The sequence below is a fragment of the Anser anser genome, assembly GCF_964211835.1.
Source record: "Anser anser genome assembly, chromosome: W".
NCBI lineage: Eukaryota > Metazoa > Chordata > Aves > Anseriformes > Anatidae > Anser > Anser anser.
Window position 1 is genome coordinate 16619784 of NC_139731.1, and position 22270 is coordinate 16642053.

Sequence of the window (22270 nt, forward strand, 5' to 3'; positions counted from 1 at the left end):
ACGTTTCGTGCTGCTCGAACCTTAAGTATGGCGTAAGTTGCTCCAGGTAGTGTCATTCTAAGGTGGCTGCCAGGAGCGGGTTGTGGCCCAGTAACTGGCCCAGTAACGGGTTTGCTGGGAACCCACCTGGAGTAGCTGGTTCACTTCTCGTTTCGGGGGAGCTGCAGCAGCGTACGTAGATGTTTGAACTTAGCAAGAGGATGTGGGAAATTTACAGGCATTACAGCCGCACCAAATAGTTATTTCCTGTGTACTGTCTGTCCAGGATCCCTGGAAAACAGCAATGACTAGCGCTAGCTGGGTTTTCTTTGTTGCTGCAGGTGTAACCCCCTATGCACTGTTTCCCTCTCCCATCAGTAATTTTCATGAGTGCCAAAAGTCAGCTTGAAAGCAATGTGTGACAGCGTAACTCCTGGACACAGCCAGTGGTGAGCTGGTATCTTAGGGGAAAGCAAACGTGGTGAGTTTGTGAAGGCAGAGCGTGCTGCTTGCTGTCGCTGAGGCCACCGTTAGCAGACTTGGCGAAGGATGAAATAACCGAGCGGGATGTGCTTGGGGGTGTTCTTGTTGGGTGCAAAAAGCCTTGGGGACCAGTTGTGCGGCGGGGTGGAGCAGGGAACAGGGAGAGGGTTCGTCACTTTCTCTCCTGGAAGACCTCCTGGTGCCCTGGGCCGCACACAGGCAGAGGCAGCCCGGGAGGTGCGGGAATGAAGTTCAGAGGCAGCTCCGCGTGGACGAGCAGGCTGGGCATTTGGAAGTGTGGAGGTAAATTGTCCTTCCTTGGGGAACACAGAACCCTTACAGAGAGAGGAAAATGCCTGGTGGTTCCTTCAGCTGCAGGTGTGGACGGGGTTGCGTTACGCGCTCGTCACTGACTTAGCAAAGGGAAAAGTTGTCAGCACCAAAAGACACAGCACCGCGGCTGGTCGAGGACTTCAACGCGTGCACGTTGCAGCCTGTGCCGTGCCCCGTGGTGTGAGACGCCGGGTTTCTGTGTGCTGTTCCTGACCAGCGTGCCTGCCTGTGGGCATGTTCTGCGTTACGGGCAAACACGGGTTTGTTTTCTTGGTCTCTTCATACGTGACACCAAGCTTTAAGGACAAATTCCTGGTCCTGATAAATGCTCTTCTGGGGAGAAAGGAGGCCAAGGGACTGTGCTAAATATTTTGGGTAGTTGCAAACTTCAGAATGAGTTTGTCCTAAAATCATTTGAGAATGTGTTAAAATTGCAAAGGTGCAGCCCCAGCAGCCGATTGCCTCCGCGTGGTTGAATCGCGCAGTGGTTTGCACTGGGGCAGAATAAAGAGTTACCACGTAGCTGTGAAAGATGACCTACAAGGCGTACGCTGTGTTCTGCCTTTCGGTAGGCTTTCCTTACAGTTTTTAATCAACTTTACCATTAGAAAACACCAGCTGTAGACTTGCAGTCTGAAAGCCATTTCTTGCCTGATTAAATCCAAGGAAAGTCTTACCAGTGTACAGCGCTAGAGAAAAGTGTTTTTTTTTTTCTGAAGCTGCTTATGAAATCATTTTGATAGTAAATAATGATACGTGAAAGTTCAGAAATTCATAGAACTATGATTATAATGACACAGTATATAGTAAATGTCAAATGAAATAGCTGCCAAGTAACCCAAGGTGATGGTTAAATGTGATTAATTCCATCTACAGATCTAGTTGATGTAGACATAAGTGGCTAGTTGGTGTGGATATAACTGGTTTGTTTTATAATCTGTGTTGCATTTTGCCCTGCAAAATTATAAGACTTAGTCTTTGATATATGCCAATGGCTATAGTAATTACAAACTGGAATTTTGTGAATGCTTTGCATGCTGAACTCTGAAAAAAACACTACGCTGTGTTGTTCTCTAGTGCGTTTGCAAGTATGTATACGTATTTACCACCTGTCATGACTGTATTACATAATTTGACATTTGTTTCCTCTTAATTCCCTCTCTAAACTTCTTAAATGCTGTCTTAATGAATTCAGCTAGTATTTGTATTCTTGTATGCAATTAAGTAACACAAATTATAATGTAATTAATCTTAATTACAGAACATGCTTAACAGATTATTATTTATTTTCTTTTTACTTGCGTACTAGAATGATGCCTTGCGTACCATTGTGACTGAGGCTGCTCTGTGCATTTCACTGCACACAACTGCAGTTACTGCCTAGAGAACTTTGCAAAATAAAATGAATTTCCTCTCCTGAATGCCGCATATGTTTACATATTTCTGGACCCTAGCACGTTCCCTAGTGACTCAGGCTATCTGTTGAGCACAGTCTGCCCGAGTGGACAAGTATGTATCTTATCTGAAGGTACTTCCAGTGTGGGCTTGGGGTTTGATTGTGGTGTTTTACGCAGAATTATAGGAAAGGAATACCATTAACTATAGGCAAGGAGGTGGTCTTTTTCTGCTTTTAACATGGGTTTATGGATTCCTATAAGGTCTGGAGAGCAGCCCCTCATCTCACTGTACTGAGTATATAATTTTGTATTAGCTGTTGGAATAGATCATGTCTATTCACTATCACCAGAGATTGACCAATCTACTGAATATAATTACTTTTTAGCATTGTTTTTACACCACGTTGGAACAACATGAGATAAATTATTGCATCACTACGTACTATATATCTTAACTTAAATTTAGAATTCATCTACTCCACTTCAAAATAAACAAAGAAGAAATACAGCACTATTGAAAGTAGTGCTGGGCTGCCTCTCGGGTTATTTGGCACAGTTGTGGCATGCTTTTTATAAATGCAGTTTCTCCATATGCACATACAAATGCTTTCATAGGTAATAAAGGTGAATATGTATGTATAAAGAAGAATAAAATGTCTTCTGATTATTATTATTTACAATCATAGAATTTATATGATTCTGTGGTTATTGGTTGTGTGAGATAAGACCCCATGGTGTGGATGTTCTTATTCAACTGAAAGGTTTGGAAGTAAAAAGGGTTGCGTGTATATGTAAAAGGGTATATCTGAACGTATTACTTGCTGCTGCCTTCTGAATCATGAAGTAAATGAAAACTGGGGCTGTCGGGAAGTTGAGAAAAGTAAAGTGCTTCTCCGATAAAATTAAGAACATTTTTCATTAACAGGAAGCTGCACTTCTAATGACATGATAGCTTGTTATGAGTCCCTCTGGGTTTATTGCTTTTACCTGCTCCTTTCTGAAAAGCCTGCAGCCTGAAAAACACAGGCAAGACGCAAGCCTTTTTTCTTTTCATATTACCTGGCCCAGTGTCAGTGATTTAACTAATAGTGTTAGCGCTAGGCCACGCAGGCTCCTGGTGAGATATGTTAAAATCACATCGTGTATCCCTATTGAGAAGTCTACCTGAAATGGGGCTGAATTCTCTAGTTCGTGCATATGCTGTTACTGGGGTTTGTGATGGACGTGGAGCACGCGTGACTGTGCCTTGCAGATGATACAGATGGCGGATGGCTACCTCCTAGCTAGTCCAATACGTCCACTACTGCTATTTCCAGTCCAACTGAAGTTCTGCTCTTCTAGCTAATGGAAAAATTCTTGTCACAGCTATACCCCTGGAGGTCCTAGCGCGTGTGCTACGTTGGATTGAGTTTTAAAAAGAGCCTATTTTCTGCCTCTTATTTTTGCTCTAACAGGAGATAAATCAATCGAAGTGAGTTGCTCTCAAAAATTAACCAAGCTTTTTTGTTTTTTAATAACCTGACCATAATAAACTGACTGCACTGCCCTACAGCACTTCACAGGTATTATCCTAGTACACAGTAAAGCTCCCTCTGGTGGCTAGTTTAATAAACAGCTTAAAAAGAAATCTATTGTCAGTAACTCTTATTTTCTTTAAAGTGGTCTCCTGTATGTAAAATAGATGAAACTTGAACTCTTAAATTGAGTTTTGTGTAGGGCTTAAAATGTTTTGTTGGCATTAACCATTAGTCAAAAATTTTACCCAGTAAAATGTGAAATTAGCCAGATTCATAGAAGTAGCTTTTGGAGGAGTGTTTCAGGAGCACAAGATGGCATACGTGCCAATATGAAAGTGCAGTGTATGTGCTCTCAAGGCATTCCTGGGATGAAGCAAAGCAAGGGAGTTTTGTGCTGCAAACTTTTCAAACGACTGAATTCAACAAAGCTGCTTGACTAGATGGCAGTTGCTCAAGTAGGGTAGAGTTCAGAGTGCATTTCTTTCCTTTTTCTAACTGGGGGGAAAAAAAGTACAGAAAACCACTTTCCTTCTGCTGGTTTAATGCACTGAGAAATGTAATATTCAAAGCAGTACGAATCTTCCACTTGAGTTTTGTGCAATACCATTGATCAGTAAAAGTCTTTAGCCTTACCCAACGAGTGCTGTGCTTGCTCTGCACCATTGCTTTGTGCACAGTGCAGCTACTTAATTTTCTTACTTGCCATGCGCTTGCTACATTTCAGTGGAGCATCAGGCAATTCAGGTTGAATTTCACTGGAAAATCTCAGTGTTATGGTACTTAAACAAAAATAAGCATCAAATAAGACTTTTTATTGTTGTGAACTCAAATGAGTGCTTTAGCAGGCACAGGGATGAAACCGATGATTTCCTGTCAGCACTGTCTTTTCTTATTTTTTTTTTAATGACAAATGATTCAACGCTTGTGAATCACTGTGCCTGCTAGGGTTAGGGTATTGTGTGGGGCAAGGAGGGAGGAAGAGTTTGCTGGCATTACTTTCGTTGGTATGGAGCTGTCACTTAGAAAAACTGTAAGCATTTCTAGTGTAGTGGAAACAAACATGTTATTTACCAAGCAGGGGAAGGGAAAGAAACCAGTTGAGAGCCTCACCAAATCTAGGCCAAGTTGTGCTTTGGAGTGCAAAGGAATAAAACCAAATAAGTTAATTCAGAGGCTGACGGTAAAGCGCTAGATGGTGAGGGTGTCCTGAAGGAAGAAGCACCTTTGACAAGATAGCATCTGTACTAGTTAACTGAAGTGAGATTTGGTCACCGATTTTTATTTTTTAAACAAAGCTGCACAGAAATGCTTTTTCCTGGGGGTGTGTATGTGGACGTTCAGCAGAGATGACGTCTGCAATGCTGGTAGTCTAAGACCTCTTGGAAGTGGGACGAGTGCTCCAGGTGCCAAGCAGAACTCTAATAATTGTCGGGGAAGAGGCAAATTATTAAATTTGTTAGAATACATGTGAAAAGCAGGCTGAAACGTGAAGAATTGTCTGAGTCCTCTATTTTCCATCTGAAGAGGTGCAAAGCCCGACAAAAGAGTGAAGGTTCGGAGGGGGGGCACAAGGCTCACCGGTGTATTAACGAACTCGGCGCCGCGGCGTTTGTTCCCGGCGGGAGGCTTCCCGCAGCAGGGGGTGCGGGGCGCCGGGCCCTGTGCGGGGCGGTTGGGGAAGGCGGGCGAGGAGCGGGCCGCGTCCCCTCTGCCTTGGTTCTTGCTAGCTGGCGGCAGAGGGCACCAGAGAATCTCCTCAGCTTTTACCGCTGACTGGTACTCTGGGTTTAGCGGAAATGAGGCTTTCCTGTTTTTTCACCCAAGTCAGCTCTTGGACTTACTGGCACTCCTGGTCAAACAGTTCCTTGTAACACCTAACTCTGTGTCCTTGGAAATTGCTGGGGGCAGTGTGTGCTAAAGATGCACCACTAGAGAGAAGTAGCAAAGAGGATTTATTCTGCAGAATTTTTGTTGCTGTTTATAAAGTAGAAAAAATGATTTGTGTGAACTATGTTATTAAAACACCCTTTATTTGTGGGTGGCAAATTGCTTGTTTACAGAGCAACTCGTTTTTCTTTTAGCACTATCTTCAGCAGGAATGTGTGCTGGACAGAAGTAGATTATGGATGCAGTAACTCGTTAAGAACATCGGAATTGTAAAATAAGCATTACTGATTCCAGTTTTTTGGAAGACTTATTAAAACTAGCATAAATAATCATTTGTAAGGCTCTTACAAATTGATTCCCATGGCTTATTTTCCACTTGATTCTGCAAGTGCCTCTGAAGATGGTTGCAGCTTTGGGCAGGTACAGATATAATCACTGTCATGTCTGCATCATGTAATGTATCAAGTAAAATGTGTAATAGGAAATGGGAACGACGTCACTTTCAGCAGACAGGTTGTCAATAGGTGGATGTTACTTGGCAGTAAGCTTTGGTTGAGAAATCAGTGTGTAAGCTGATAACCGTTCCACTTAGATGCATTATCTTTGTGCGAGGTGTTTTGATCTCACTTTGATTAAGCTTAGTGTAAGCTTTGTGCATGAAAAGAGTTGCTAAAGAACAGGTAAAATGCTGCAATTTCACATCTTTGCTCTTTGTCCAATAATTACCATTTGTCAGTGTGCCTGAGCTTCTCTGCAAGGATTTCTGTGCCATTCACTGATAACTGGTAGGATAGAGGACTTTTTTTTCCTGCTAACGTCTCTTCATTTTACTGTTTCCACATAGGGGGAAGCAGACATTTTTAGCACATAGCCTTTTAGTACTAACAGTGACCTAGAAGTAGCATTAAATTTCAAGTGCAAGAATTGCTATTTAGTCTGATGAAACCATAAGTTACCCACGTACATGCTAATAAAAGCTAAATTCCTACACATACCTGTTTGTAAACCAGTTATTTTCAGGCAGTTGTGCCTGTGGAGTGTCACTGAGTGCAAACTCATGACAGTTTAGTGGCTGCTGTGGCCCCATTTCCTGATGGCTGTGCCCTGATGGTGCCAGCATCTGCTCGCTTGTGGAAGGGCCACAGCACTGTGTCTTGGTTCAGGGAGGCAGTTTGGTTGAAAATGAGCCTGTGATTAAAGCTGTGTGGTAGCTTGCAGATATGGAGCATCCTGTGGCTGCAGGAAGAAGAGAAGACCCACGGCCTCCAGCTGCATGCGGAGATGTGTAGCTGTGGGTGAGAAGGTGAGCTGATGCTGGTTATTGGGAGCCGGCATCTCCCACAGATGGAGACATCCTGCAGTGTTGTGCTGGCTGCCAGCGTGCCAATGTGGGCAGGTGCCCCTTGGTGGGGCAGCCGCTGCCTTCCTGCATCCACTGCACGGCAGGCTCGTAGCACCCTGCCCGTGGCCAGGCGGCGACTGCTGGAGTCAGGAGGGTGGGCTGGGGGGCAGGCAGCCCCTGGGGACACAGCTTGGCCAGGGCTGGGGCTGTGCTAAAGGCAGGGGAGCTGCTGAGGTGGAAGTGCCTAACATGTTAAGGGCAGCATGGGCCCTTGCAGTGTAAGCTGATGTGGAGAGAAGAAAGCAGAGAGGAATGCTTCCAAAAATAGCTAGCATTTTTTTTCAGCCTTCTTTGTAAGTAACTGGAGCAGGTATAACTTGGTGGATTGTTTGTATTATGCAATTTTGCTGCTGGCCAACATAGTTTCTATTGCTGTAAGTGCTTCTGGCGCGCATTAAAATACAGCAAATTCTACGTGCATTTGTCCTTGTTAGTGAACTAAAGAACTGAGGAGTTTCCCTCCGCGCTTCCACAGTGGAAGTCCGGATGCAGGTTTAAGATTTGCAGAGGATGGACTTCAGTCGAGATGACTTTCTGTATAAAGTTTCATGTGTCCCAGTTTATCTTTGTAGGCATAAAAAACAGGATATAAATGCATCTCAGCCTGTGCTAACTTGTGAGCTCTGTTTTTGAAATAGTTTTTAAAATAATATCTTAATGAGCTTATATGCTTATATACGTATAACACAGAATTCATTGTTTCATGCCTGCCAGTGCTACCTGAGACAAGGAAAAGCATTACCTCTGTCCACGTGTTCGGAGGTAATAAATCATGGACTAGCCTTCTGCATTGATTTATTTGCTGGAGGTTTAACCAGGATGCTGTAACTACTTGCTCATTTCTCTGTTTCTGCCTCGGAAGGCTCCTGGGCTGCAGCTGCTGTGCTGGGGCACAGAAACCAGCCCCTTGCTGCTCTCTTTGCACGGGCAGGGGCTGAAAGTATTGAGGGCAGTGGGTGTCGGTACACAGACCAGCAGGGAAACTGCAGCTAGCTGTAGCTGCCTGCTTTCACGAAGATGAGCCCTGGCTTGCTGTTCAGGCCTCCAAGTGCTGTTCTGCGAGAGGCCATGGGCCCAGCTTCCCTTAGCCCAAGTAACCTTGCTGTGTTTCCTAACGCCAGAGAGCGTGCGTGGTTGTTGCTTGTGTGTTTGCTTTTGGGTGTTGCTTGAGTGGCACAGCTGCTGCTCCGTCTTGCTTTAAAGCCTGTTCATTTATTTTTTTCCTCAGGGCAATCATGCATTATTACTTACTCCATAGATACTGTTCCAGTACCAGGGGGGAGGAAAGAGAAGTGCTCTCTCAGCCAGAAGCTTTATTTTGGACACACTGCCAAGAAACAGTCAGTCTTCCTGTATTCTTAGGGCTTTGCTATGAAATCATTGTCGGGTAAGTTAGGGACAGGGTGGCAGACGTAACTTTCAGTTCCCTTTTTTAGTTCTTATTAGAGCCACAAAGTGTGTGAGTGTGCCTGCGCATAGCCCTCGTGACTGGGTATAGCACTCATACCTAAGGAGGGGGTGGGAAAGCATGGGAAAAGTACGGTTTCCTTTTTCTTTTCCCTACCCCAGCTTAAAATAAAACTATCCTGGGTTAAATGTTGGTTATCTTTTCTAAGAAGTGGCTGTTCTATGGGATTACTGCTTTCTGGGCCACAGAAAAGCAATATGCTGGTGTTCCTGTTCTGGGAAGTAGGTAGAAAATGCCCTTGAGCTGTTTTACCATTAAAAGGTAAATTAGAAGACGATTCAATAACATCTGTCAGGAAATTCAGCACTAAATCTTCAGCTGTATAGGAAAAGTAAAAGATCCTGGGTGGGTGAGGGAGTTTTGGTTTGCATGTTCTCTTTGATACTTTTCCAAAGAGGTTTGCAGTTTTGGGCTCCTCAGTAAAGAGCCTTGAAGCAGATATGTAAAAAGCATTGCTCTAGAACTATTATTTTGTGAATAGATATATAATATTCTATTTTAATTGAAAACGAATGAATAAACTGTTGTGGAAATAGATCAATAAATAATACAATGCAATTACACATTACTTTTTTCTTTAAGCCAGTGATAGTATTAAAGTGTTGCTGGCGCTTCTGGTAATGCTTCATATCTTATATCTGTGCTTGTATACTTCACCAAAGAAATAAGCGTAGGCTAAAGCACAGGGAGTTTCCTTAGAGTTTAACAAGGTTTAGATTTCAGTTAAAAGCTTGTTTCCCTTAACTTCTATTTTGAACAACCCACTTTCTATTTTAGAACCCAAGGCCAAGGTTGGTTTTCAGGAGCTGTGACTAGTTCACTAACCAGCAGAAAGCTACCTGCTTTCTTTTTGGGTGCTAGATGGGCAAGAAGACCTTTTTCTGTTGAGTGTAGCAGATGGGGTCAGCTCATGGTGGTGTCTGCCAGGTGCCAGAGCTGACACAAGCTGGAGTTCACATTATAGTTCACATCTGTGCAGCTCGGAATGCAGAAACAGTTTACATCTGTCTGCAAAAGCAACGTTAATATAGTCATAAAATGCTGTGGAATACAAAGTACTTCACAAAAACTGTATTTTGAGCACATCCGTGCCTTGGTGGCCGTGCGCGGGCAGCGGGGCTGCAGGGGGCTGTGTGAGGGGAGGCCGGGCCTGTCCTGGCCCCCACAGCGGTGCGGAGCTGAGCCCAGCAGCCAGGCCGCTGGGTCTGAGGAGGGGCAGAAATGCTGGGAGGGCAGAAGACTGAGGAGAAAAGTGTGAGAGAGAGGTCTGCAAGTACCAAGGTCAGAGGAGAAGCACAGAAAATTACTGTTTTTTTTATCAGTGGCTTGGTTAGGTAATTGCAAAATGTGGAAAAATACCAGCCTTCGGTTTCCATGGGTGTTGGGGGAGGGCAGGATTAATGCTTGTGAAATACTCGGATGCCATGGAAATCGGAACCTGAGAGAAGGCTACGGGGAAATTAATTGTCTAGCCTCCAGAGCAGGGCTAAACACATAAAATGAACTGCTGGGGTGAAATAGAAAACATGGCCGCGTGTCACACACGAAGGCGCAGGAGCTGCGCGGCCTGCCCTGCGCTGGGGCGTGAGGGAGCGCAGAGCTGCGCAGGCAGCAGTTGGGGTTCAGCTGTTTTGTGGGCATAGCAACACATTTACTGCAGCTTTTGGTTCCCTTCTGTAGTAAAAGGAAGAGAGTTCTGATCTGTTTTTAACTGGACTCCTAGTGGGAAGTGCATGCCTGCTAACAAAGGCGAGGGTTTGCAGCCTAAACTGGGCCCCACCTGGGACAGGCAGACCTTGCAGGCTGCTGGGAAGGCACTGTTAGTGTTTTCCACTCCCCATTCTTACTTCTTCACAGTGTGTGATTTTTTTTTTCTTTTCTTTTAAAAAGGACTTGAGGGTTGGAGATGTGCAGCCCTGATTTTAGTTGAAGCAGAAGTAGGCTAGTGCTTGGGAAAGACTTAGGAAATGCTCTTCTTATAGCCTGAGGTTGTCGACCTGACTTGCGTTAGTACAGGTGTCCCTTGCTGAAACTGAAGGTCTCGGGCTCAGGTTTGACAAAAGCAATGCATATGGCTGTGGTAAGGATACCAGTGGTCGGGCATCTCGCCTGGCAGAGCTCCTGGTCACAAGGCCTTGCACTTTGCTTGTCAGGTGTAATGCAAGGGCAACTGGAAACGTGATCAAAGCCGCTCATTTGAGTAAGGAATTTCTCATTTATGCTGATAATGTCAGTTACCGGGTGCCCATTACTGTCTGACCTGTACTGTGGTCTCTGTAGGGCTTGCCCTGTGGTGGAAGTGCAGCTTCGTGTGGTGGACTGGAGCTGGCTACCCTCCTCTGAGGCTTGAGGGAGGCTGTGGAAAGTGAGGCGGGCCTGCGGTATGGGTCTGAGGAAAGGACGGCCCTAACTGAGATGTTAGGGCTGGGTTGTACTTAATTCCACAGGCATGGTAGTCAGTGTTGCACTCAGTTGTTTAGCAGTTAATTCCTTTTTAATTAAGTAGATTGCCTCTGGCGCCCGCAAATACTGATTTCTGGGAACTTTTGGCAACTTACGGATCCCGTCCACTCTAGATGTAGAAAGCAATTTAATTGAACTGCAGTCTGAAAGGCAATTTAATTAAGCTGCAGTCTTGCGAGCCATCTTCTGAGCAAATGCATCAGATAGATAGCAAATGCATGCTGTCTTCAAGTCATAGCTGTGCCTGCACCAGGACAAAAAAAAAATCTTCAGATAGGGATAAGTTCTGTTCAAGAGCGTTTGTCTCCTGTATTACAGAGAGAAAGCTCTTAGGAAGCAGCTGCTCAGTCAGTCCAGTCAGAAGTTCAGACTTATCTCATACTGTTGGGTGAGGAGTAATGTAGCATTTCTTAAGAGTAATGAATGAAATTTTGTTGCTCAACAATTAGCACGTGATGTGTCTTCAGGTGGGTGGAGGCTTTTATGCCATTGTAGAGAGACATCCTTCAAAATTCATTATTTAGGCTTGCCTACAGTAGTGGCAAATAGAGCACGCTGACCCTGGAGATGACCAAGTCTTGAAATGTCACGTGGAAGAAAATGAATTCAGGTGTTTCAAGGAGAAACAATGGAGTTAGACATTTACTTATCAGTTGAGAGAAGGAATGTGGGGGGGAGCCCTTTTGGATAATGTTCATGGTGTGTAGATCTCTCCTGCTACCTATGAACAGCTTTAGAAGTTTGTGGTCTTCAACAGTGCATGTGCCATTTAGGCTTTTATGTGACTGCGAGCGAGGCTGGCCAGCACCACCAAAGGATGTGCCTGCATGTCACTGCCTAACCTGTAGGATGTCGGTGACTACAGCTCACTGGAAACAATGGAGGCAAGTTGCCTGCTCTGAGTTAGCATTGCCTGCATTTTTCATGCAATTGTTGACAGAGTATTCATCAGGGAATTTATTCATTAAACCCAACCCTTGTTGCCAAGTCCCCCTCCTGTTGTAAAGGTCAATGGTTCAAGACTCTTAGTGTTAGTGCTTTTGTATAGAACTTGCCATCTTCTGTACTTGGGATAAATAGCGAGAAACTTTTACCTCTGCCACTTTCCTTACAATTTAAATATAATGGAAATGTCATTTATTTTGTGAATTCTTAGCTTACATCTCCATCTATGACCTCTGGCTGTTGAAAGTCAAGGTTTAGGATGTGTTGCATGTTGTATAGTGTAGAGAACTATTTTTTTTTTTTTTTTGCTGTTACACACTGTCATTTGTCCCAGTATTCATAGAATCATTCGGCATGCTACATCTGACATCTCTGGTTTGTTAGTAATTTGCATCCATTGGTTGTCTTGAATGTTTTATCTTATTTCACATTCTAATGATTTGGCTTATACCATGATCCTGGAGAGTAATACTGTGTTTTGTTTAACGCTGTGAGGAACAGCAACTCCAGGCTGATTAGCAGTTTCAGCGCAGCTGATCTTTTTGTTGACACTATTCTACAAAGAGAACCGTACTGTGGAAGGAAAATAATTGCTTCTCCAACCTCTTATTTTCTTTTATTAACCAAGAAATGTATTTGTTGTGTCAGCTGGGAGTGGGCTTTAGGGGAGAGTAATGGGTCTGTCTGAGGACCGGAGGATCTGAGACCATTGTTCATTGTTGTCGGGTAAATTCCACACATATTCAAGTAGCTGCTTGGCGCTGGGAGTGTCCTGGAAACGTGACAGCAGGAGGATTCACTGCACAGGTGGCACGATGGAGGTGATGATGAACAGGCATGGTGAGGTGTACTGAGACACCTGAGGCAGTGTTTAAGAATTACGAGTTTGTAAATGCGTGTTTTTGTGCGAGACACTAGCAGACCTCTCCCTTCGGAATTCAGAGGAACTCACCCATTTCTGTAACTTCTGAGGTAAATGTTCGTAGCTATCGTGGCCGTGCTGGCAAGCACCAGTCGGGGTGTGAGCTCAAGCGCAGCGTGTTGCTGGTCCCTAAAGTCTGTTCTAGCATTAGGGTAGCTCAGCAGCCTGCTGGCCCTGGGCCTTCTGATCAGAGATGTTGTAGGAAAGAAGCTGGCAAACATGCCTGGCCTGTAGCAAGCATGTGGCAACACTTTGAGACAGTGTAGGATGTTGTGGTAGCACCTAGTGCTTTTACTTTTCTAGACTGTTAACCGTTTCCTATTCCCACTGAACATAGCCTGCTGTGGGGCATTCAAGAAGTGTCGGTCTTCGTCAGCAAGCTTCATACTGCTTCCATCTACACAAACCAAAAAATGTCTGAGTTAAGTAGGGCTCCCCAGGCAGAAGCATGTGCTGCACTGAGATCGGACTGTGGCGCATCGTCTGGATAAGTGATTCTACATGTTGTTTTCTTCTTTCTTTAACCCCGATACTGTTTCCTAGGCAGTCTACTAGGTTTGAATGGTGCTGAAAAAGAGGAACAGTCACTGAAACCTGTTTGCTCTTGGCAAAGACTTTGTATGGGAAGAGGATGGAGAAGAAGGAAAAAAAAAAAAAGCTGGAAAAGAGCCCTGTCTCCTTCACCATGTATCTTCCTGCCTGCCTGTGAGGGCATTGCTTCTTTCCTAGTGGCATGTTGCAGAATAAGGCTCATTGAATATACATAAATAAAAGATAGCCAGCTCCAGGAGTTGGACTTGATGATCCTTATGGGTCCCTTCCAACTCGGGATATTCTATGATTCTATATTTTTCCCTGGAAACCTCATGCTAACAGCCTATCCCGAGATTCCGTTTATTATGTTGAGTCTGTGAATTTTGTTTTTTCATCTGAGGTTGTTGAAAGTCTGGCCTTCACAGTGGTGTCTCTGAGCTAATTCAACCTGCGTTAGCAAGAAAATAACGTGCTTCTCATAGGTTTCAATTTTACCTCAGTAACTAAAGATTACCATCAGACTTCAGGCAAGAGGATTCCAAAGTTTTTGAAGTAATTAGCTGATTACTGTTGTTATCCACATGACCGACTGGGTCCCTTTTGAACCTGTCTAATTCCCTAACCCACAGCGAATCCCACAAGCTAATTATGTGCTTCCTGTGCTTTCTGGCTTTTACTTTCATCCAACGCCTTCCTGCTCCATGTCGGGTTCACGAGATCTGCCTGCAGCAGCCAAGGGCACAGGGGGCTCTTGAGGCTGACGGAAGAGCTGACGACCTCGTGGGTGAGCCTGGCTTTCTGGTTGTTAGAAAACAATTTACCTTTATGTTTACATGAGATGACAATTCACATTTACAGTTGCTTCTCTTGAAGAGCGTTCACTGTTGCACGTGGCATGACGTATGTGGTTTCTGACCTATTTGAAGACGTCACTCTTCAAAGGCGTCCTGTTCTTGCTTACGCCACTCTTTCCTCTGCCGAGCAGAAAGCCTGGCAAAGACAGCAAACAGTCCTCTTCAGTTTGGTCCTGCAAAACGCCTCAACTTGTCCCATCCGACACAACAGGGGGTGGTGGCAGTGGGACTGCATGGGCTGGCAAGGCGAGACCAGCGGTTGTGAGCCCTGCACATCCCGCTGAGGATACACGTCCAGCCTTCCCCTGCCCTAGCTGCTTGCGTGTTCCCTTCCACTGGCCGGCACAGGTATTTATGAGGCTCTGTGGTGAACCGGGTGAAGGACCTGATCTGGGTTTACGACAGCCTGGGCTGAAGGAAGGAAAGCTTTAACCCACGTTTGTTTCCCTGTCTGTTCCATCTCTGCGATGTTCCTGTTTGTTGACAGAGGAGGAGATGGCACAGGGCTGGGAACATGCCATGGGAGGAGCCAGCCTCTTCTAGCAGCAGCGTGCAATTAGGTCATTTAAAGTGGCTCCGAAATTGTGGCCTCTTGTCCGGTTGTGTAAAGCCAGAAAAGCCTGTTCCTCAGCACTACCAGCATGTGCTGTTCGTTGGTACAGATACTGCCTAGAATTCCTGTGAACTTTTTTTCCCAAAAGTCAGGTGCCACTGAATTTATTTTTTTCCGCTGGATTTTTGAACTTAGTGAGATGTTTTGGTGGTGTGGAACACCATAGGAAGAATTCAGATCAAGACTGATGTATGCAGGCTCTCCTTTAGAGCATTCATTTACCTTTGGCTTGCAATCATGAAAAATGGCCTCAAGGAAAAGGAAGAAATACGTATGTTTACGCTTCTATCTTTTTATAAGGCCAAAAGATACTTTTTTTGAGATGTGTTTAGAAAACTGAACTTATGCTCTGGGAGTTTTTCTGTTCAGGAAAAATGCAAAATGAATCTGGTCTTGTTACTCCTTACCAGAACACAGCATTCTAAAGTAACGTCCAGGGAAGGTGGAGACACTGTAGGTGGAGTTTGCTATACAATTTTTAACTCCCTTTTTCACCCACAGGCACTTCTTTGCAGCTGTCTATGATGTGAGTCATCATTATCTCTAGCAGCTCTTTGAATAAAGCCTTGCTAAATTTCTTGTAGTGCCAGATGAGGTGTCAGCCTTTCTTTGGAAAATAATAATAATAATATAAAAAAGGAAAGATGTGAGGCCTATAAAATGGCTCTGGGATTTAGTATGAAGAGGTGAGATTTTTAGGATGCTTGGACACAATGGATTGCAAGTTTGGCTCTTTGGTGAAAGATAAGGTAAGGATTTCTTTTCCTTCTGAAAAATGTTTCTTTATTTTAGTGCAAGTAGTCACTTCTGGCTTTGCTTTAGTCACAGTACACATGAACCTTGTGTGACTGTGAGAAAAAAAGCTGCCTCATTTCTCTTTTAGAAGAACTCTTAATACATTTTAAAAGGTATGGACAGGAAGACAAACCCCTGAAAGCTCATCCTAAAGGAAAAGAAAAAACAGACAATACCCTCTGAAACATTCTCTGTAGTTATTTTCTGTATGGTTTTTATTGTACTTCTCACTTAAAGTGGCAAGAATAGCGAAATATGTCAATGGTTATTGAGATAAAAATAATAGAGACTGTAAAAGTTATTTGCCTTGTAACATTCAGTTTTTACTGCTCTTCAGAAAACTTTGTTAACAGTATTTATTTCCTATCTTAACCTTAGTAATGCATATTTTGAACTTTGTTTCCATCATCCCTTTGAATCACCATGCAAAACTTAATCTTTTAAAATCAGCAATCACTTTTTAACCTGTACTAAGCGCTCGCATGCACAGAGTTATCTCTAAGTATTTTTTAAATGATTTTGTAAAACATTTTTCAAGGAACTTCCTCTTGCCAAATACAATCTGCTTTCAGCCCTGTTGTTAACTACTGTTCATTTGGCTCCCGTAAACTTATGGAGACTTGCTGAGATGGATAGTTTTGAAGACTATATTTTACTGACCTGAATATGTAAACTATTTCTGAGGGTATGTTGGCTGCACAAGTGTATCTAATAGTACATGTAGACTGCAGTCTACAAAAAAATCTCAGTAAGAAACTCAGCCCAAAGTTTGCTTTCTCCTGAGTAACTGGGCAGATTCTTTTTATGCTGGTACTCACATTTTCTAGTGTTTACAAAATCCTGGTGAGGACAAATATCACCCCCCTTTGAAGACTGGGGAGACAGATAAGCATGTAAAACCAAACAAAAACAACGGCAGAACCTGACAGGTGAGTTCTTGCAGGTTTAGTTGTGCTGACGTCCCTTCCCCATACCTGTATGTTTGGCCTGTCCTGTCTTTAATCCATCATGCCTGGAAAGTGGCAGACTGGCTCTGTTGCCCCACTTAAAGAGGGGATAAGCACAGCAAACTGTGCAGAGCTCTCAAATTTTGGTGCAATAGTATAGGATATTGGCAGTTTCAAATGCATTCTGCTTTTGCTCCTCCTTTCAAATTTGGCAGAGGTCAAGTTAACTTGGGGGCTTCTGTCCCAATGTCCCTCACCTCAGTTGTGGTATGGTCAACTGCGCATGCTTTGTGGGAGCCAGAGGTTGCGGTGGCTGCCCTGCAGCAGCAGAGAGGCTGCCCGAGGGCTTTTGAGGCTACAGCCAGCTGCAGGCAGGCGGGGTGATGGCCGCTTCCTTCTTTCTGCAGAAGGGGTGTGAGTGATTCTGTCCTAGAGTCTCAAAGTTAAAGCTAAAGAGCGGAAGCAGATCTGCCTTCTGCATGTCGATTGTTAGACCCGGCCATGAAGGAGTCACAGCTATCGACCTTGTCCTATGGCAAGGTGATGACCTGAAGCCCGCAGATGTACTCAGTGTAAATCTGAAGTCAATTGTTTTGGGGAATGTTAAGGCATTCAACTTCGTATTAGTCAGGGACAGAGCGGCATGCGCCTTAAGTGCCTCACAAAGGATTTTATGGTATCCCCCCCCCCCCACGGGGGGGCACTAGGAAGAGTACGGGTAGGTTTGATGGGGTAAATGGGGGGGGGGAGGAGCTGGATAAAACTGACCAACAGCCAGGTAGAGGTTCCCTTAAAACCATGGAAAGAACTGAATTTGGATATGGCTTCAAGAAAAAGCCTTCTCTGCCTTCATGTTTGAAGATGTTAGTACTGTTCTGGACAGAATTGCGTGAGCTGTTGATTAGTTCCTTTCATGTACGTGAAACAGGTGGGAAAGGGTTGGCCCAATAGGAACGCAAATGCATTTCTTACAGAAGCAAAATTGTCATTTCGGGCAAGACTTGTCTCCTTTGAAGTAATACAGCTGTTTTGAAATGTGGAGTTTGCCTTCGTGTGAGAAGCTTGGCATGCATGCACTTGCATAACGAGTGATACTAAATTTTGTACTTGGGGAGGCGTTTTCATATTTAAAAATAAAAATGGAGCAGTGCAGGGCTTAGTAGTTTCATTGTTCTTCCACATATGCCTGTGCTCTCCAACCCTTCTTTTATGGCTTAAAATAAAGAAATAATAAATTGGATCACTGTCAAAGGATGCTTTGAGACCTGCTTTCAAATCTGTTTCAAGAATATATAGTAAATGTAATTCCAGACTCAAGTAAACAAATAAGAAACTGTTCATGGGCTCCAGTATTACAGTACTCTGAAATAACGTACCTTTTAAAAAGGTATTGGTCTCTTTGCTCTTTTATTTCAGAGATTTGATTTTTTTTTTAAAGAAATCAGTGCTTTCAGTTGTCCTTCCCAGTAAGAAGAGCTGTAAGGTTGCCTTTTGAAGCTGCAGTTCTGATGAAGGCTCTAGAATTGCTATAGCTTTATGAAAATAATTAATACTGAGTTGGTAAAAAGATGACAAGTAGGTAATTCTGAATGTGTGAGGGATTTCAGAAGGTCAGGAAAATAATTTATTAAGACCTCAAAGTTTTTATGGCTGTTGTTCTGCCAAACCCACTTTGCACTGCCTTGTGATTATGCTTAGCGTAACGTTCCTTATTAACAGAATTTTCTTAGGATTCTAGTTTATTCTCCAAAGAACTGTGATCAGCTCCAAAGTGCTGCTAATCTGGGCAGGTATTGACATTTTCTCTATGTTTGGGCAAATCATGTCAAGATGGGTAAGATTGTAATTAATGAGTTTGGGATTTTTGTAAGGAGGAGTGTTATAGATAGGTGTTCAAGAAATCAACTCCCATTCATCTCCAGTCACTAGCGAGATAATGACTGGCCTCATTTCTCTTTATTTACGAAGACCTGACTTCAAATCCCTGCTTAGTCCCTTGAATGCCTAATAATACATGTGGAATGATCTGCTGACTTCTGATAGCAGTGGGCGATGACGTTATATAAGAAATTCAAAGCACTAATAACCCTGTAATCTTTCTGATTGCAAAAATAGCTGTGCTGATCTCCTTCACTGCACCTGGGGGGTTCCCCTTCCTTTTATATTGTTGCATCGCACTATGAATGGAGCTAGGGTTGGCTCTTTTGGTAGGATTTCTCCAGCAGTATTTTGGAAGGAGGAGTCCTACAGCAGGTAAAAGGGTCAAACTTCTATATACTTCCTCCCCTCTCCCTTAATCTGCAGCAAAAAAAATTGCTTCTCTTTCGTCAAGAAGCATCCTCGTGGGCAAAGAGGGTATTACAGCATTACTCTGTTCCGTTAAATGTAGGTTTATTATGCCCAACTGCTACAATCGGGTCATCTCTTTAACGGACAGCCTTCTGGTCACAGTGACCTTGCTTGCATTGTGTGGCTTTGTGTCAGTCTGCCGCCTTCCTTTGTTGGTGTCCCTGGCGTTGCAGTCCTTCTGTTTGAAAGCCGGCCAGTGTCAAGGCAGCGCGGGGCAGGCTGTGAAGAACTGCCACCTGCGCCGTCCCTGGGCGCCAGGCTTCTGTCCTGGTTCCTATATCCACTTTCAGTTATTACAGTAATGCTACTAGAACGCTGCTGTACGTTTTCACTTGGATATCACCTACATTAACGGCTTTCTAGAAGTCCGTGATTTTTTTCCATTTATCATGTGGCAGGCTTCATTGAGATTGCCTTTTTTTTTTTTAATACCGGTACTGGTTTAGGTAAAAACTCATGCAGATTAAGTTTTCTGCTTGTAGCTTTCTCCTTGTATTATTTTGCTGAGTTTCTGCATTTGGTATTCTGCCCTCTTCTCAACACAAAACCAGTACTTTTTCTGAAAACTATTTCTATGGCAAGTTTTCTAAGCAAATTGTAAAACTATTATTAGTTCAAACATATGTCAGATACATGATGTCATCTGCACGATTTAAAGGGCTTAATTCTACTCATCCAGTGTCATGCTCTTAAATTTATCTAGCACTCAGTTTTAAAACCTGGTGCAAAGCAGCAGTGATTCAGGCCGGAGACTGATGCTGACAAGGAACTGTGGAATAACTTGCTTTATTTTCTACTTATTTTCAGAGCACAATGAAAGTACTCATACATCACTTCTTATATGGTTACCAGGAGTGCCACAATTATAGGTTTTTTATATAATGCTTTCGTCAAGAATGAACTTTTCTCCCTTATAAAAGTCAAGAAAATAATACTTCATCCCCCTACCTCCCTTCCTTTTCATCCATCAGTTTCAGGGTGAAAACATCTGTTAACTACGACTTTAAACTGATCGGAGTCTGCTTTCTGTGCACAGAAGTTCCTTATAACCTACTTTGTTGTTTTTCCTCAGTAATCTTAGCAGATGTCTTATTTATTTTTGTCTCTTCTGAGATCTGGATCATCAGGATTTCCCTTCTTTAACACTTCTACAAATTCTGCTGTTAAACAGATGCCTGGTATTTTCTCTTGTCTTCACATATATTTCATTCCACTTCATTGATACTTTTCACAGCGCCATTGTACCGATCAGATACTGTATCTGTCCTTGTGCAGATTTTCCTTAAACAATTTTATAGATCTTCATGCTATTGCCTAATAAATCTGTCAGTTTGCCTTGAGCTTTACAATGGCAAAGTGCCTTCAGTGCTTGCTTCCACTACACCTTTGACACGCAGTGTCTGTTCTCTGGGATACCTTTTCATATTTCATTTTGTTATTGTAGTTGTATTACTAATTGTGGATCTACTCCTTTCCTTGCTCTGCCATCCTTTGATATCATCACCTGTTTGCTCAGTGAGTACTTCTATTATGTCGGCTCTCCGAGAAGTCTCAACCAGTCTGTCTCCTTTTACTTTGCTTGTTTAGTGTTTCCTGGTAGAGGTATTGATCTCAGGAACTTCTGTTGTGCTGCTTCCGTGCATGTCTCTCACCTGCTCTGTGATAAGACTTATTAATAATCAGAAATGAGAGACCAGCGTCATTCTGTAGGTATTAACCTACGTCCCTCTGTCTGGGACACGCTGTTTTAGCTGCCTAAGGCCTGGTGTAGCTGAATGTGCTCGTGGTGGGTGAGGAAACCTGCTGGTACTACCTGGCAGCTGTAGAGATAAGGAACAGCAGGCTGCATTTTACTGATGCTAATGGTTTGGTTTTGCTTGACACCCTGCCAAATTCCATCTGGTTCCAGGCGTGTCTTTGTCACCAAGGGCCACCAGTGCTGAGAAGCGTGGGGAAAAGAGGTTGCTAAAAGGCATGCAAGGAGCGAGGTGAAGCAGACTCAGGGTGAGTTACAAAATCTTGGGCAGGCACCCTTGTTACTGAGCCACTACCGATCTGGTTAGTGTCTTTTCCACGCCCCTGTTGTTGTTGGACACCGGGTGCTGCCAGGTGGCTGTGGGATAAGCAGCAGCTGCGTGGACAGAGCAGCTGATCTGTCGCACCGGGGCTCGGAAGCTGTGCGGCCGGTGAGTTGTCGGCCGTGGCGAGGAGGTGGGACAGGCCTGCCTTCTTTCTCTAGGGCTGTCGGCATGCGGCTTGTGGTGGGTGATCCCACTGAAGGGGCTGCTCACCTCGGCCGGCCGTCCTATCTGTCCTACGGCAGCTGTTCCCTGTGCTGGTGGCAGCTGGACAGCCCGCGATGCCCAGCCTCGCTGCTGTTCCCCAGCCTGGAGCGCTGGGCGAGCCACCCTGCTGCCTCCCCTGCACCCGCTCGCAGCTTGGCTGGGCCGAGCAGCTGAGCCCGCGCTGCCGCGGGAGCGAGCCGTGCTCCTGGGGAGCTGGGCGCATCGGTGGCCCCGCGGGAGGGAGGGTGCTGTGCTCGGCACCTGCCCGCCCAGGTCGGAGCTGCTGCCGCAGCGATGCTCCCGGGGGGAGAGAGCGAGGTCAGGGCTGGACACAGCCCAGGCGTGCGTGTGGGCACTTCAGTATTTCCTTACCGAGTACCGGGAGCTGCTGGTTCATGAGTACAGCTTATTGTAGAAAAGACAAATCCGAGGTTTAATTATGCAATGGATTAATTATGCAACAGAAGCTTGGGGTGTGTGTGTTGTGTGTGTTTTTTAGGGTTTTTGTTTGCTTGTTTTTCTAAGTGGAGGTCTTCCTAAAGAACATTAACGATTTGAGTCACTCCTGACTTTTCCTGGTTGAACAGATTCTAATGCCAGGAAGAGAGATGCAAAATACAGATTGTTGGCAGCGACTACATTTAACATTATTGTGCAGCAAACCCTGCGGAACGCTTGAAGGTAGAGGAATGAATGGTTTCCTCCTTTCCCACTGTAACTGAATACAGTAAGTGCTCGCTAGTAATGGTTTTGTTATATAACAAATGCAGAATTATTAGAAATTTAACAAGACACGTTGTTGAATAATAAGTACTTTTCTTGGCCACAAGAATAGAAAAGTAGTGTGTTTGTCAAATGTTTAAAATATTGTGCGTTTTTTCCCTGGAATTTAATTTTTCAAGATGGAATTGGGTGATTCGCAATGAAAAGGCAGATTATAATATAAATTACTTTTGCACAGGTTTTCTGGCAGGTCTTCTCTAGCTTTCTGTAACCCTTTTGGTAAGATTAATGTTGACTCCTATAGGGCTGTGTTAATGCCCTTGCTCTGATAACTGCTCTCTAATTCTGCAGGCATTTCAGACAAATGAGGCTTT

The 22270-nt window shown here is 44.1% G+C and overlaps 1 protein-coding gene across 14 annotated transcripts in view; it reads left to right on the forward strand.

Annotated features, from left to right (window-relative positions):
- Positions 1 to 22270, forward strand: part of LOC310888585 (E3 ubiquitin-protein ligase NEDD4-like) — a 149777-nt gene that overhangs the window by 40234 nt on the left and 87273 nt on the right. For 2 of the 14 annotated variants that reach the window (XM_083815415.1, XM_083815416.1), the window contains exon 1: positions 15285 to 15546. The exons of 11 other annotated variants lie outside the window; for them this stretch is intronic. The gene's annotated coding sequence lies outside the window, so the exon portion shown is untranslated. Of the gene's footprint in view, positions 1 to 15282; positions 15547 to 22270 lie in introns of those variants that run through there. One more of the 14 variants, XM_083815417.1, reaches the window with a different exon arrangement.